The following is a 14595-nucleotide window of genomic DNA, read 5'->3' on the forward strand; positions in this document are numbered from 1 at the left end:
TGCAGGGCCAGGCAGGCGGCCAGCACGGCCGGGGACGCCATGGGGACCCTCGGTGGCAGCCTGGGGGTGGACGGGGGGGTCAAGGGGCGGTTTGGGGATGGGGGGGGCAAAAGAGGGTTCAGGGCTGGTGCCCCCAGCCCTGTGTCCCTGCACACCCCCCCCCGTCAGCCACAGCCACACACACGACACCCCCAGGTCCCCCTCCCCTCCCCTGGGACCACCCCCCATCCCTGTCACCCCACCCCCAGGACCCCCCCCCTTAGGTGCCCACACCCCCCCCTCCCTGTCCCCATATATGTGGGTCACCTTCCCCTGGGTGTCCCCCCCCATGTCCCCTTCCCCTGGGTCCCCTTTCCCTTGGGATCCCCCCTGGGATCCCCCCCCCCATCCCCTTGGGGTCCCCACCAGTGCCCCCCCATGTCCCCTTCTCCTGGGACCCCTTTCATAGGGACCCCCCCCCCGGTGTCCCCCCCCATATCCTCTTCCCTTGAGACCTCCCCCCCCCAGTGATTCCCCCCCCCTCCTCCCCCATGTCCCTTTCTCCTGGGACCCTGTTGCTTGGGACCCCCCCCCAGTGTCCTCCCATGTCCCCTTCCCTTGGGACCCCCCCAGCCCTGTCCCCTGGAGTCCCCCCCATGTCCCCTGGGGTGTCCCCCCATGTCCCTTGGGGCCCCCCAGTGATCCCCCCTCCTGTCGCCCCCCATGTCCCTTGGGACCCCCCCACCCCCTCCACCACGTCCCCTTCCCTTGGGACCCCCCCCAGTCCTGTCCCCTGGAGTCCCCCCCATGTCCCTTGGGGTGCCCCCCCCATGTCCCTTGGGACCCCCCAGTGATCCCCCCCTCCTGTCCCCCCCCCATGTCCCTTGGGACCCCCCCCCCATCCCCCTCACCATATCCCCTCCCCTTAGGACCCCCCCCCATGTCCCTTGGGGTGCCCCCCCATGTCCCTTGGGGTCCCCACCAGTGCCCCCCCATGTCCCCTTCCCTTGAGACCCTCCACCAGTGACCCCCTCCCATGCCCCTCACCGTATCCCCTTCCCTTGGGACCCCCCCAGCCCTGTCCCCTGGAGTCCCCCCCATGTCCCTTGGGGTCCCCACCCGTGCCCCCCCCATGTCCCCTTCCCTTGGGACCCCCCACCAGTGATCCCCCCCCATGTCCCTTGGGACCCCCCCATCCCCCCCCCCATATCCCCTCCCTTAGGACCCCCCCCAGCCCCATCCCCCGGATTCCCCCCCCCCAAACCCCACCCTTGGGTGCCCGTAGCCCCCTCCCCCTCCCTACTCCCCCCCCTTTCCCCCCCCCGGGGGTCTCACCGGCCTCGGTGCCTGGGGGTGGGGGGGGCCCCGGTGATGTGGGGACCGCTCCCTGCGGGACAGCCGAGTGCCCCCCCCGCCCTGCGACCCCCCCCCCAAAACTGGGGTCCGGGGGTGGGGACCAGATGGCGCCCCTCCCCCCCCCCCCCCCCCCCCCCAGCCAGATGCCGGCCCGACATCCCCACCCCCACCCCTAATTAGCCACAGGTAATTAGGGCAGGGGGAGGGGGTGGGGGGGTGGGGGGGGGTGTCTCTCCCCATCTGCCACCCCCACCCCCCCCCTCAAGGCACCGGCGTGGGGGGGGTGGGGGGTGGGTCCCGCTGCTGCCCGCTTGGGGATCCCCCCTCTGAGGGGGGGTCCCAGCCCCCTCCCCACCCTGAGGGACCCTCGGGGTGCTCCCCCCCCCCCTCCGCGGGCAGACCCCCCCCCCCCATCCAGGCAGAGGAGCCGGAGGGAGGGGGGGGTGTGGGGTGAGTCACCCCCTCCCCCCCCCCAGGCAGCACCCCCACCCCTCCCCCACCCCCCGGGTCCCCCTTCCCGAGGGTCCAGCCCCCCCCCAGCCCCCCCCAGCCCCCTCCCCAGCCCGGCCCCCCCCTCACCTGCCCGGTGCCGCCGCCCCCGGTGCTGCTGCCCCAGGACGGGGAGGGGGGGGGGGATCAGCGGGGGGGGGGGGGCGGCGCCGGCCTGAGCCGGGCGGGGCCGGGGCGGGGCGGGGCGGGGGCGGGGGCGGGGGGGGGGCAGGGGGGGGGTCCCGGGCCGGGCTGGACCGGCTGTAGCGCCGCCTGTACCGCCCGGACCGGCTGTAACACCCGGACCGGCTGTACTGCCTGGGCTGGGCTGTGCTGCCTGTACCGCTGCCTGTACCCTGCTGCCTGTACCCTGCTGCCTGTACCCTGCTGCCTGTACCCTGCTGCCTGTAGCACTGCCTGGACTGTGCTGTGCTGCCCTGTACCCTGCTGCCTGTACCCTGCTGCCTGTACCCTGCTGCCTGTATCCTGCTGCCTGTACTGCCTGTACCACCTGTACTGCCTGGGCTGTGCTGTGCTGCCTGTACCCTGCTGCCTGTACCCTGCTGCCTGTAGCACTGCCTGGAACACCCGGACCGGCTGTACTGCCTGGACTGTGCTGTGCCGCCTGTACCCTGCTGCCTGTACCCTGCTGCCTGTACCCTGCTGCCTGTACTGCCTGGGCTGGTCTGTGCTGCCTGTACCCTGCTGCCTGTACTGCCTGGACCGCCTGTACTGCCTGGACTGTAACACCTGGACCGCCTGTAACATATGGACTGTGCTGTGCTGCCTGTACCCTGCTGCCTGTACCCTGCTGCCTGTACTGCCTGGACTGTGCTGTGCTGCCTGTACCGCTGCCTGTACTGTAACACCCGGACCGCCTGTACTGCCTGGACTGTAACACCTGGACTGGCTGTACTGCCTGGACTGTGCTGTGCTGCCTGTACCCTGCTGCTTGTAGCACTGCCTGGACCGCCTGTACTGCCTGGACTGTACTGTACCGCCTGTACTGCCTGTGCTGGAACACCTGGACCGCCTGTACTGCCTGTACCCTGCTGCCTGTAGCACTGCCTGGACCACCCAGACTGGCTGTACCACCCATACTGCCTGTGATGCAACACCCGGACTGCCTGTTGCTATATGGACTGTGCTGTGCTGCCTGTACCGCTGCCTGTAGCACTGACTCTACTGCCTGTACTGCCTGGACTGTGCTGTGCTGGCTGTAGCACTGCCTGTACCACCTGTACTGCCTGGACTGTGCTGTGCCGCCTGTACCCTGCTGCCTGTACTGCCTGGACTGTGCTGTGCTGGCTGTAGCACTGCCTGGACCACCTGTACCCCATGGACTGTGCTGTGCCGCCTGTACCCTGCTGCCTGTAGCACTGCCTGGACCACCCAGACTGGCTGTACCACCCATACTGCCTGTGCTGCAACACCCAGACTGCCTGTTGCTGTGTGGACTGTGCTGTGCCGCCTGTACCCTGCTGCCTGTGCTGCCTGGACTGTGCTGTGCTGCCTGTACCCTGCTGCCTGTGCTGCTGCCTGTGCCCCCCTGTGTTGTACAGACTGTGCTGTTACCCCCTGGACTGTGCCACCTGCACCGTGCTGCCCATGCTGTACCAACGGTGTGGCACCGCCTGTACCCCCTGCACTGTATCCCCTGTACCCCTGTACCACCTGTACCCCCTGTACTGCCTGTACCACCTGTACCACCTGCACTGTATCCCCTGTACCCCCTGCACTGTATCCCCTGTACCCCTGTACTGCCTGCACCACCTGTACTCTACCCCCTGTGCTGCCTGTACCCCCTGTACTGCCTGCACTGTATTCCCTGTACCCCTGTACCACCTGCACTGCCTGTATTCTACCCCCTGTACCACCTGTACCCCCTGTACTGTACCCCCTGTATCACCTGTACCCCCTGTACCGCCTGCACTGCCTGTACTCTACCCCCTGTGCCGCCTGTACTCCCTGTACTGTATCCCCTGTACCGCCTGTACCGCCTGTACTCTACCCCCTGTGCCGCCTGTACCCCCTGTACCCCCTGTACTGTACCACCTGTACCCCTGTACCACCTGCACTGTATCCCCTGTACCATCTGTACCCCCTCTCCCCCTTGTACTGCCTGTACTGTACCCCCTGTGCCCCCTGTACCCCCTGTACCATATCCCCTGTACCCCCTGTACTGTACCCCCTGTACTCCCTGTACTGTACCCCCTGTACTCCCTGTACCCCCTGCACCACCTGTACTGTACCCCCTGTGCCACCTGTACCCCCTGTACTGTACCCCCTGTACCCCCTGTACCCCCTGTACTGCCTGTACCCCCTGTGCCCCCTGTACTGTACCCCCTGTGCCGCCTGTACCGTACAGCCCGTGGTGCCCGGGGTACCCCTGGGCTGCCCACAAGCACGTGTGCACACGTGGCCCCAGCCACACACCCCCTGTGCACGCTCAGCTGGGTGTGCAAGGGTGGGTGTGCAAGGGCGGGTGTGAACACCCTGTGCACGCTCAGCTGGGTGTGCAAGGGTGGGTGTGAACACCCTCTGCACGCTCAGCTGGGTGTGTAAGGGCGGGTGTGCAAGGGCGGGTGTGCAAGGGCGGGTGTGCAAGGGTGGGTGTGAACACCCTGTGCACACTCAGCTGGGTGTGCAAGGGCGTGTGTGCAAGGGCGTGTGTGAACACCCTGTGCACACTCAGCTGGGTGTGCAAGGGCGTGTGTGCAAGGGCGGGTGTGAACACCCTGTGCACACTCAGCTGGGTGTGCAGGGGGGGTGCACACTGGGCATGCAGGGCGGGTGTGCACACACTGGGGGTGTGTGTGTGGGGTGAGCCCTGTGCACACTGAGTTTGCAAGGGTGTGTGTGACTCCTGTGTACACTCAGCTAGGTGTGCGGGGGGGGGGTGTGCACACTGGGTGTGCAGGGGGGTGTATGAGCCCTGTGCACACTCAGCTGGGTGTGCAAAGGCGTGTGTGCAAGGGCGGGTGTGAACACCCTGTGCACACTCAGCTGGGTGTGCAGCGAGTGTGCACACTGGGTGTGCAGGGGGTGTGCAGGGGGGGTGTGTGCAGGGTGTGGGTGTGCAGGGGTGCACACACTGGGTGTGCAGGGGGTGTGTGTGTGACCCCTGTGCACACACTGGGTGCACACACTGGGTGTGCAGGGGTTGTGCATCCCCGGTGCCCGCGCAGGCGGCTCTAAGCGGCTTTGTGACCAAAGAGGATCAGGGCCGGGGGGGTGATGGGACACACGGACACACACATGGACACATGGACACAGACACATGGACACACGGACACACGGACACACACACACACACACACAGAAAGACACACACGGACACACACAGAGACAGAGACACATGGACACACACACAGACACACACAGACACACAGACACACACATGGACAGACAGACACCCACACACACACACACACACACAGACACACAGACACAGACACAGACACCCCCCCAGGGGCACCCACAGCCCCCCCAGCCGGCCTGTGCTGCACACGCGTGTGCCAGCTGTGCCTGAGGGGGGCACAGGGGGTGTGTGTGTGTGTGTGTGTGTGTGAGTGTGTGTGTGTCTGTGTGTGTGTCCGTGTGTCTGTCTGTCTGTGTGTGTGTGCAGGTGTGTCTGTGTGTACAGGCGTGTCTGTGTACAGGGGGGTGTGTACAGGGATGTGTGTACAGCAGGGTGTGTGTGTCTGTGTGCTCGTGTGTGTGTGTTCACGTCTGTGTTTCTGTGTGCTCACACGTGTGTGTGTGCTCACATGTGTATGTGCACTCGCACATGTGTGCACTGACATGCGTGTGCTCACATGTGCACGTGTGTGTGCTCACAGGTGTGTGCTCGTGTGTGCACGTGGGTGTGAGCTCACAGGTGTGCACTGACACGTGTGTGTGCATGTGTGTGCACTCACACCTGCACACGTGTGTGCACTCACACCTGCACACGTGTGTGCACTGCTGTTGTGCTCATGTGTGCATGGGTGTGCGTGTGCTCACAGGTGTGCACTGCTGTGTGCACGTGTGTGTACTCACATGGGTGTGTATGCACACTGACATGTGTGTGCCCACGTCTGCGTGTGCTCACGGGTGTGTACCAACGTGTGTGTGTGCAGCGGTGCATGTGTGTGCACTGACGTGTGTGTTCACATGTGCACGTGCTCAGAGGTGTACGTGTGCACTGACACCTGCACATGTGTGTGCCCTGACACGTGTGTGCTCACGTGTGCACACGTGGATGTGTGCACGTGCTCACAGGTGTGCACTGGCGTGTGTGCACTCACGTGTGCAAGTGTGTGGAGTCACATGTGCACACGGGTGTGCCCTGACGTGTGAGGGGTGTGTGTGTGCACTGACACGTGTGTGCGTGCACTCACACCTGTGCACACATGTGCACTGACATGTATGTGCTCATGTGTGCACGTGTGTGTGTGCACCATGAGGACGTGTTGGTGTGTGTGTGCTCACGTGTGCACTGACGTGTGAGCTCATGAGTGTGCACATGCACCCACACGTGTGCACTGGCAGGTGTGTGCTCATGTGTGCACGTGGGAGTGTGTGCATACGTGTGCACATGGGTGTGCACTGACGTGTGTGCGTGCAAGGGGGTGTGTGTGTATGTGCACTCACACGTGTGCTCACATGTGCACTGACATGCGTGAACATGTATGTGTGCAACAGGGTTGGTGTGTGCACTCACACGTGTGCATGTATGTGCACTGACACGTGCACACGTGTGTGCACTGACATCTGTGCCCACGTGTGCCCACTTGTGCACACGTGGCCGTGTGTGCACACACATGATCACAGCTGTGCAGGCGTGTGTGTGCTCACACGGGCGTGCACGTGCTCTCACACCTGCACATGAGTGTGCACTGACGTGTGTGTGTGCTCATGGGTGTGCACTGACACGTGTGCTCATGTGTGCACGTGGGAGTGTGTGCACACGTGTGCTCACGGCTGTGCACTGACATGTGTGTGCTCGTGTGTGCACATGTATGTGCTCATGTGCTCATGGGTGTGCCCTGACAGGTGTGTGCTCACACATGTGCATGCACGTGCACAGACCTGCACATGTGTGTGCACTGACACACGTGCACTCACATGTGCACTCACACGTGCACCCTCACATGTGTGCGTGCAAAGGTGCATGTATGCTTGCACACACCTGTGTGTGTGCACTGACACGTGTGCATACCTGTGCTTGTGCACTGACACACATGTGCTCACACACGTGCACTGACACACGTGCACTCACACGTGTGTGCATACCTGTGCTTGTGCACGTGTGTGCACTGACATGTGTACATACCCGTGCTTGTGCACTGACACGCGTGTGCTCACACACGTGCACATGATGGTGCGCACACACATGCGCTCACACGTGCCTGTACACACATGTGCACTGACACACGTCACACATGTGGATACCCATGCTTGGGCACATGTGTGCACTGATGTGTGTGCACTGACACGTGTGCATACCCATTCTTGTGCACTGACACACGTGTGCTCACACATGTGTGCATACCTGTGCTTGTGCACACGTGTGCACTGACACATGTGCTAACACACATGTGCATACCCGTGTTTGGACACACGTGTGCACTGACATGTGTGTGCACTGACACATGTGTGCTCACACACGTGTGCATACCTGTGCTTGTGCACACATGTGCACTGACACGTGTGTGCCCACCCACGTGCACGTGACTGTGCCCACATGTGCTCACACACGTGCACGATGGTGCCCACACACATGTGCTCACACACGTGTGCACACTGCTCACACATGTGTGCATACCAGTGATTGTGCACACGTGTGCACTGACACGCGTGTGCCCACCCACGTGCACATGATGGTGCACACACACGTGTGCTCACACGTGCCTGTACACACATGTGCACTGACACACGTCACACATGTGAGCATACCCATGCTTGGGCACACGTGTTCACTGACACGTGTGTGTGCACTGACACGGGTGCATACCTGTGCCTGTTCACACGTGTGCACTGACACACGTGTGCCCACCCACGTGCACGTGATGGTGCCCACACACGTGTGCTCACACCTGCCTGTACACGTGTGCACTGACACGTGTGCTCACACACGCGTGTGCACTGACACATGTGTGCGCACTGACATGTGTGCATACCCGTGCACACGCGTGTGAGCACATGAGCACACGTGTGCCCAGGCCTGGGCACACGTGTGCTCATGTGCTCACACGCGTGTGCTCACACGTGTTCCCCCCCCAGCCCCATCCCCCCCCCCCAGCCAGGGGACCCCCCATCGTGGGGCGCTGCCCCCCCCAATCCCTGACACCCCCCCCCCGTCACCCCAAGGTTGGGGGGGTCCCACTCAGCCCCACACCCCCCATGGGGGGTCCCAGCACCCCAAGATTGGGGGGGTGGGGGTTCCCCACCCCTGGATCCTGCCATGGGTGGGGGGGGTCCCCATCAATACATCCACCCCCCCAAACTGGGGGTACACCCCCCACCCAAGGCCCCAGCCCCCCCAGGTTTAGGGGGTACCCCCACCCCCATCCTGCCATAAGGGGGGGGTCCCCCCATCAATCCCAGACCCCCCCAAACCGGGGTCCCCCCTCCCTCTAGGACCCAGCCCCCCAAATTTGGGGGGTCCCCACCCAGCCCTGGAGCCTGGCATGGGGAGGGGGTCCCCATCTACCCCACCCCCCCTAAACTGGGGATCCCTCCCAACCCACCCCCCCAGACAGGGGTCTCCCCTCCCTCCAAGGACCCAGCCCCCAGTTTTAGGGGGTACCCCCCACCCCTCCTCCTTCCATGGGTGGGGGTCCCCCCCATCAATCCCACCCTCCCAAACTGGGGGTGTGTCCCCCCCCCCAGGACCCAGCCCCCAGATTTGGGGGTTCCCTCCATCCCTGAATCCTGCCATGGGGGGGTCCCCATCTATCCCACCCCCTCTAAACTGGGGACCCCTCCCACTCCCCTCCCTCAAACTGGGGGTCCCCCTACCCCCCCCCAAGGCCCCAGCCCCCCAGATTTGGGGGGGTTCCCTCCACCCCTGGATCCTGCCATGGGGGGGTCCCCATCTATCCCACCCCCCCTAAACTGGGGACCCCTCCCACTCCCCTCCCTCAAACCGGGGGTCCCCCTACCCCCCACCCCAAGGCCCAGCCCCCCAGATTTGGGGGTTCCCTCCATCCCTGAATCCTGCCACGGGGGGTCCCCCTCTACCCCACCCCCCCTAAACTGGGGACCCCTCCCACCCCCCTCCCTCAAACTGGGGGTCCCCCTACCCCCCCCCCCCCCAAGGCCCCAGCCCCCCAGATTTGGGGGTTCCCTCCACCCCTGGATCCTGCCAGGGGGGGGGTGTCCCCCTCTACCCCACCCCCCCTAAACTGGGGGCCCCTCCCACCCCCCTCCCTCAAACCGGGGGTCCCCCTACCCCCCCCAAGGCCCCAGCCCCCCAGATTTGGGGGGGTTCCCTCCACCCCTGGATCCTGCCATGGGGGGGGTCCCCATCTATCCCACCCCCCCTAAACTGGGGACCCCTCCCACTCCCCTCCCTCAAACCGGGGGTCCCCCTACCCCCCCCCTCCCCAAGGCCCCAGCCCCCCAGATTTGGGGGTTCCCTCCATCCCTGAATCCTGCCATGGGGGGGTCCCCCTCTACCCCACCCCCCCTAAACTGGGGGCCCCTCCCACCCCCCTCCCTCAAACCTGGGGTCCCCCTACCCCCCCCCAAGGCCCCAGCCCCCCAGATTTGGGGGTTCCCTCCACCCCTGGATCCTGCCGGGGGGGGGGTGTCCCCCTCTACCCCACCCCCCCTAAACTGGGGGCCCCTCCCACCCCCCTCCCTCAAACCGGGGGTCCCCCTACCCCCCACCCCAAGGCCCCAGCCCCCCAGATTTGGGGGGTTCCCTCCACCCCTGGATCCTGCCATGGGGGGGGTCCCCATCTATCCCACCCCCCCTAAACTGGGACCCCTCCCACTCCCCTCCCTCAAACCGGGGGTCCCCCTACCCCCCCCTCCCCAAGGCCCCAGCCCCCAGATTTGGGGGTTCCCTCCATCCCTGAATCCTGCCACGGGGGGTCCCCCTCTACCCCACCCCCCCTAAACTGGGGGCCCCTCCCACCCCCCTCCCTCAAACCTGGGGTCCCCCTACCCCCCCCCCAAGGCCCCAGCCCCCCAGATTTGGGGGTGCCCCCCAGCCCCACAGAGCAGCACAGGCATCGAGCAGAGACAGACAGCGCGTGTTTGGGGGGGGGGACAGACACACAGACACCCCCCCCACCATGGGGAGGGTCAGCACCCCCCCAGCCAAGGTTGCTGCTGGGGGTGGGGTCCTTGGGGTGCCCCCCCACCCCCGGGGAGGAAACCAGCCCCACATCACTTCCCCTTCCTGGGGGGGGGGGGGGGAGGGGGGGGAGGGGGGGGACCCCCCCACCCCCCAGCAGCACCCTGGGGGTGGGGGTGGGGAGCTCCAGAGCTTTGGGCTGGTGTTTGGGGACCCCCCAGGGTGGGGGACACGCCCCCCACCCCAAAGAGCCCCCCCCTAATGTTGGGGACCCCTCAGGGTGCAGACCCCCCCCCCCCCCAAAGAGCCCCCAGGAGGGATGTTGGGGACCCCCCAGGGTGGGGGACACACACCCCCACCCCAAAGAGCCCCCCATGGGGTGTGGGGCCCCCCCTGGAATGTTGGACCCCCCAGGGTGGGGGAACCCCCCCCTCCCCAAAGAGCCCCCAGGAGGGATGTTGGGGACCCCCCAGGGTGGGGGACACACACCCCCACCCCAAAGAGCCCCCCTGGGGTGTGGAGCCCCCCCTGGCATGTTGGGGACCCCCAGGGTGGGGACACACACCCCCACCCCAAAGAGCCCCCCCGGGGTGTGGGGCCCCCCCTGGAATGTTGGGGACCCCTCAGGGTGGGGGAACCCCCCCCCCCCAAAGAGGCCCCAGGAAGGATGTTGGGGACCCCCCAGGAAGGATGTTGGGGACCCCCCAGGGTGGGGGACACGTCCCCCCACCCCAAAGAGCCCCCCCTGGTAATTTGGGACCCCCCAGGGTGGGGGGACACACCCCCCCACCCCAAAGAGCCCCCCCTGGGGTATGGAGCCCCCCTGGAATGTTGGGGACCCCCCCCTCACAGCCTGAGGTGGGGACCCCTGAGATGAAGGTGCCTGAGGGGACGTGGCCAGAGAGGGGGGGTCCAGTTTGGGGGGGGGTCCCAGTTAGAGGGGGGGGTCCGGGAGGTTGGAGGGGGGTGTCTGGGAGGGTGTTTGGGGGGGGGTGTTCTGGTTAGGGGGGTGGGGGTCCTGATTAGGGGGGGGTTCCCTGGTTGGGGGGGGGTGTATCCAGTTGGGGGGAGTGTCTGGTGGATGGGGGGGGAGGGGGTGTCCTTGGTTGGGGGGGGGTGTGGGGTGTGTCTGGGGGGGTCCTGTGCTGGGGGAAGGGGGGGGTGTGGCTGGTTAGGGGGGGGGGTTCATCCAGGGGGTTTCCTGAGGGGGGGAATCCCCAGTTGGAGGAGGGTGTCCTGGTTGGGGGGGAGGTCTCCCCAGTGGGGGGTGGGGGTCTCCCCATTGCTGGGGGGGGGGGGTATCCCCATTAGTGGGGATGGGTCTCCCCATTGAGGGGGATGTGGGTCTCCCTAGTGGGGTGGGGGGAGTGTCTCTCCATTGGGGGGGGGTGGTCTTCCCCATTGGGGGGGGGGGTGGGTCTCCCTAGTGGGGGGGGTGTCTCCCCATTGGGGGGTGGTCTCCCCGCTGGGGGGTGGTCTCCCCTCCCCGCTGTGGGGGGGGGGGGTGTCTCCCATTGGGGGGGTTGTCTGCCTGGTGGGGGGGTTGGTCTCCCCATTGGGGGGGGGTCTCCTCATTAGGGGGGGGTGTCTCCCCATTGAGGGGGATGTGGGTCTCCCTAGTGGGGTGGGGGGAGTGTCTCTCCATTGGGGGGGGTGGTCTCCCCATTGAGGGGGGGTGGTCTCTCCACTAGGGGGGTGTCTCTCCATTGTAGGGGGGGGGTGTCTGCCTGGTGGGGGGGGTTGGTCTCCCCATTGGGGGGATGTCTCTCCATTGGGGGTGGGTCTCCCTAGTAGGGGGGGTGTCTCCCCATTGAGGGGGGGTGTCTCCCAGTTGGGGGTTGTCTCCCCTCCCTGCTGGGGAGGGTGTCTCCCCATTGGGGGGGGGTCTCCCCTCCCCGCTGGGGGTGGGTCTCCCTAGTGGGGAGGGTCTCCCCATTGGGGGGTGTGTGTGTCTGCCTGGTGGGGGGGGTTGGTCTCACCATTGGGGGGGGTTGGTCTCCCCATTGGGGGGGATGTGTCTCCATTGGGGCAGGTCTCCCTAGTAGGGGGGGTGTCTCCCCATTGGGGGTGGGTCTCCCATTGGGGGGGGTCCTCCCCATTGGGAGGGGTGTGTGTCTCCCTGCTGGAGGGGGGTCTCCCCGCTGGGGGGGGTCTCCCCATTGGGGGGGGGTCTCCCCTCCCCGCTGGGGTGGGTCTCCCTAGTGGGGGGGGGTCTCTCCATTGTAGGGGGGGTGTGTCTACCTGGTGGGGGGTTGGTCTCACCATTGGGGGGGGGGTCTCCCCATTGGGGGAGATGTCTCTCCATTGGGGTGGGTCTCCCTAGTTGGGGGGGGTGTCTCCCCATTGGGGGGTGGTCTCCCCATTGGGGGGGGTGTCTCCCCATTGGGGGGGTGGTCTCCCCATTGGGGGGGGGTGTGTGTCTGCCTGGTGGGGGGTTGGTCTCACCATGGGGGGGGTGTCTCCCTCTGGGGGTGGGTCTCCCCATTGGGGGGGGGGTCTCCCCTCTGTGGGGGGGTCTCCTATCGCAGGTCCTCGGGGCTGAAGAGCCCCCGGGCGCGGCGCAGCACCGAGTCCTTGCCGGGGTCGTAGGGATGCTCCTTGCTGGGGATCTCCAGCACCGCGGGCACCGGCCGCGCGTGCGCGTCCACCGCGTGCCGGATCTGCTCCGCCAGCACCTGGCTGATCAGCACGATGCCCACGTCCTCCCGGCTCAGGAAGCTCCTGGGGGGCACAGGGGGGTCAGGGGGTCAGGGTGTCAGGGCATGGGGGGTCAGGGGTCAGGGTATGGGGGGGTCAGAGCATCAGGGGGGTCAGCACGATGCCCACGTCCTCCCGGCTCAGGAAGCTCCTGGGGGGGGAAAGGGGGGTCAGGGGGGTCAGGGGGTCAGAGCATCAGGGGGTCAGAGCATCAGGGGGTCAGGGCATGGGGGGGTCAGGGCATCAGGGGGGTCAGCACGATGCCCACGTCCTCCCGGCTCAGGAAGCTCCTGGCGGGGGACAAGGGGGGGTCAGGGGGTCAGGGTGTCAGAGCATCAGGGGGTCAGAGCATCAGGGGGTCAGGGCATGGGGGGCTCAGCACGATGCCCACGTCCTCCCGGCTCAGAAGCTCCTGGGGGGGGACAAGGGGGTCAGGGGGTCAGTGCATTGGGGTGTCAGAGCATCAGGGGGTCAGCACCATCCCCACGTCCTCCCGGCTCAGGGAAGCTCCTGGGGGGGCACAGGGGGGGTCAGGGGGTCAGGGCATGGGGGGGTCAGGGGGTCAGGGGGTCAGTGCATTGGGGTGTCAGAGCATCGGGGGGTCAGGGCATCAGGGGGGTCAGCACGATGCCCACGTCCTCCCAGCTCAGGAAGCTCCTGGGGGGGGAAAAGGGGGGTCAGGGGGTCAGAGCATTAGGGGATCCAGGTATGGGGGGGTCAGGGCATGGGGGGGTCAGAGCATCAGGGGGGTCAGCACGATGCCCACGTCCTCCCGGCTCAGGAAGCTCCTGGGGGGCACAGGGGGGGTCAGGGGTCAGAGCATCAGGGGGTCAGGGCATGGGGGGGTCAGGGTGTCAGGGCATGGGGGGGTCAGAGCATCAGGGGGTCAGGGTGTCAGGGGGGTCAGCATGATGCCCACGTCCTCCCGGCTCAGGAAGCTCCTGGGGGGCAGGAAAGGGGGGGTCAGGGCATGGGGGGCTCAGGGCAATGGGAAGGGCAGGGGTCAGGGCAGCAGATCAGCACAATGGGGGGGTCGGGGGGGGTCAGGGCATGGGGAGGGGGGTGTCAGAGCTTCAGGGGGTCAGGGAATGGGGGGTCAGGGCATGGGGGGGGGGTCAGGGCATGAGGGGGGTCAGGGCATGGGGGGTGTCAGAGCTTCAGGGGGTCAGGGCATGGGGGGGGGTCAGCACCATCCCCATGTCCTCCCAGCTCAGGAAGCGCACCATCCCCATGTCCTCCCAGCTCAGGAAGCTCCTGGGGGGGGCACAGGGGGGGTCAGGGCATGGGGTGGGGGAGGGGGAAAGGGGGGGTCAGGGCACCGGGGCGGGGGGGGGCCCGGGGCTGGGGGTGTCAGGGCACAGGGGGGCCGGGCAATGGGAAGGGGCACTGGAGAAGGGGGGAGGGGGTCAGAGCATGGGGGGGGGGGAACAGCACATCAGGAGGGGGGGGAGCGAGGGGGGGTATCAGGACGCAGGGGGGGGGTCTGTCAGCGCCCCAGGAGGGGTTCCCACCCGGGGACACCCCCTCTCCCTCCTCTCCCCACCCCCCCGAGCCCCTCCCGCCCCGTTCCACCCTCAATCACCCCCCGTCCCCCCCGGGACACCCCTCTCCCTCCTCCCCGGGCCCCCCGGGTGCCCCCCCGCCCCGCTCCATCTCCCCCCGGTCCCCCTAGGACCCCCCTCAATCCCCCTATGACCCCTCCCGCCCCCCTAAGACCCCCCCCGGCTCCTCCTCGGGCCCCCTAGGACCCCTCCCGCCCCCCTAAGACCCCCCCCCGGCTCCCC

Source organism: Gallinula chloropus (assembly GCF_964237585.1).
Source record: "Gallinula chloropus genome assembly, contig: HAP1_SCAFFOLD_520, whole genome shotgun sequence".
Classification (NCBI taxonomy): Eukaryota; Metazoa; Chordata; class Aves; order Gruiformes; family Rallidae; genus Gallinula; species Gallinula chloropus.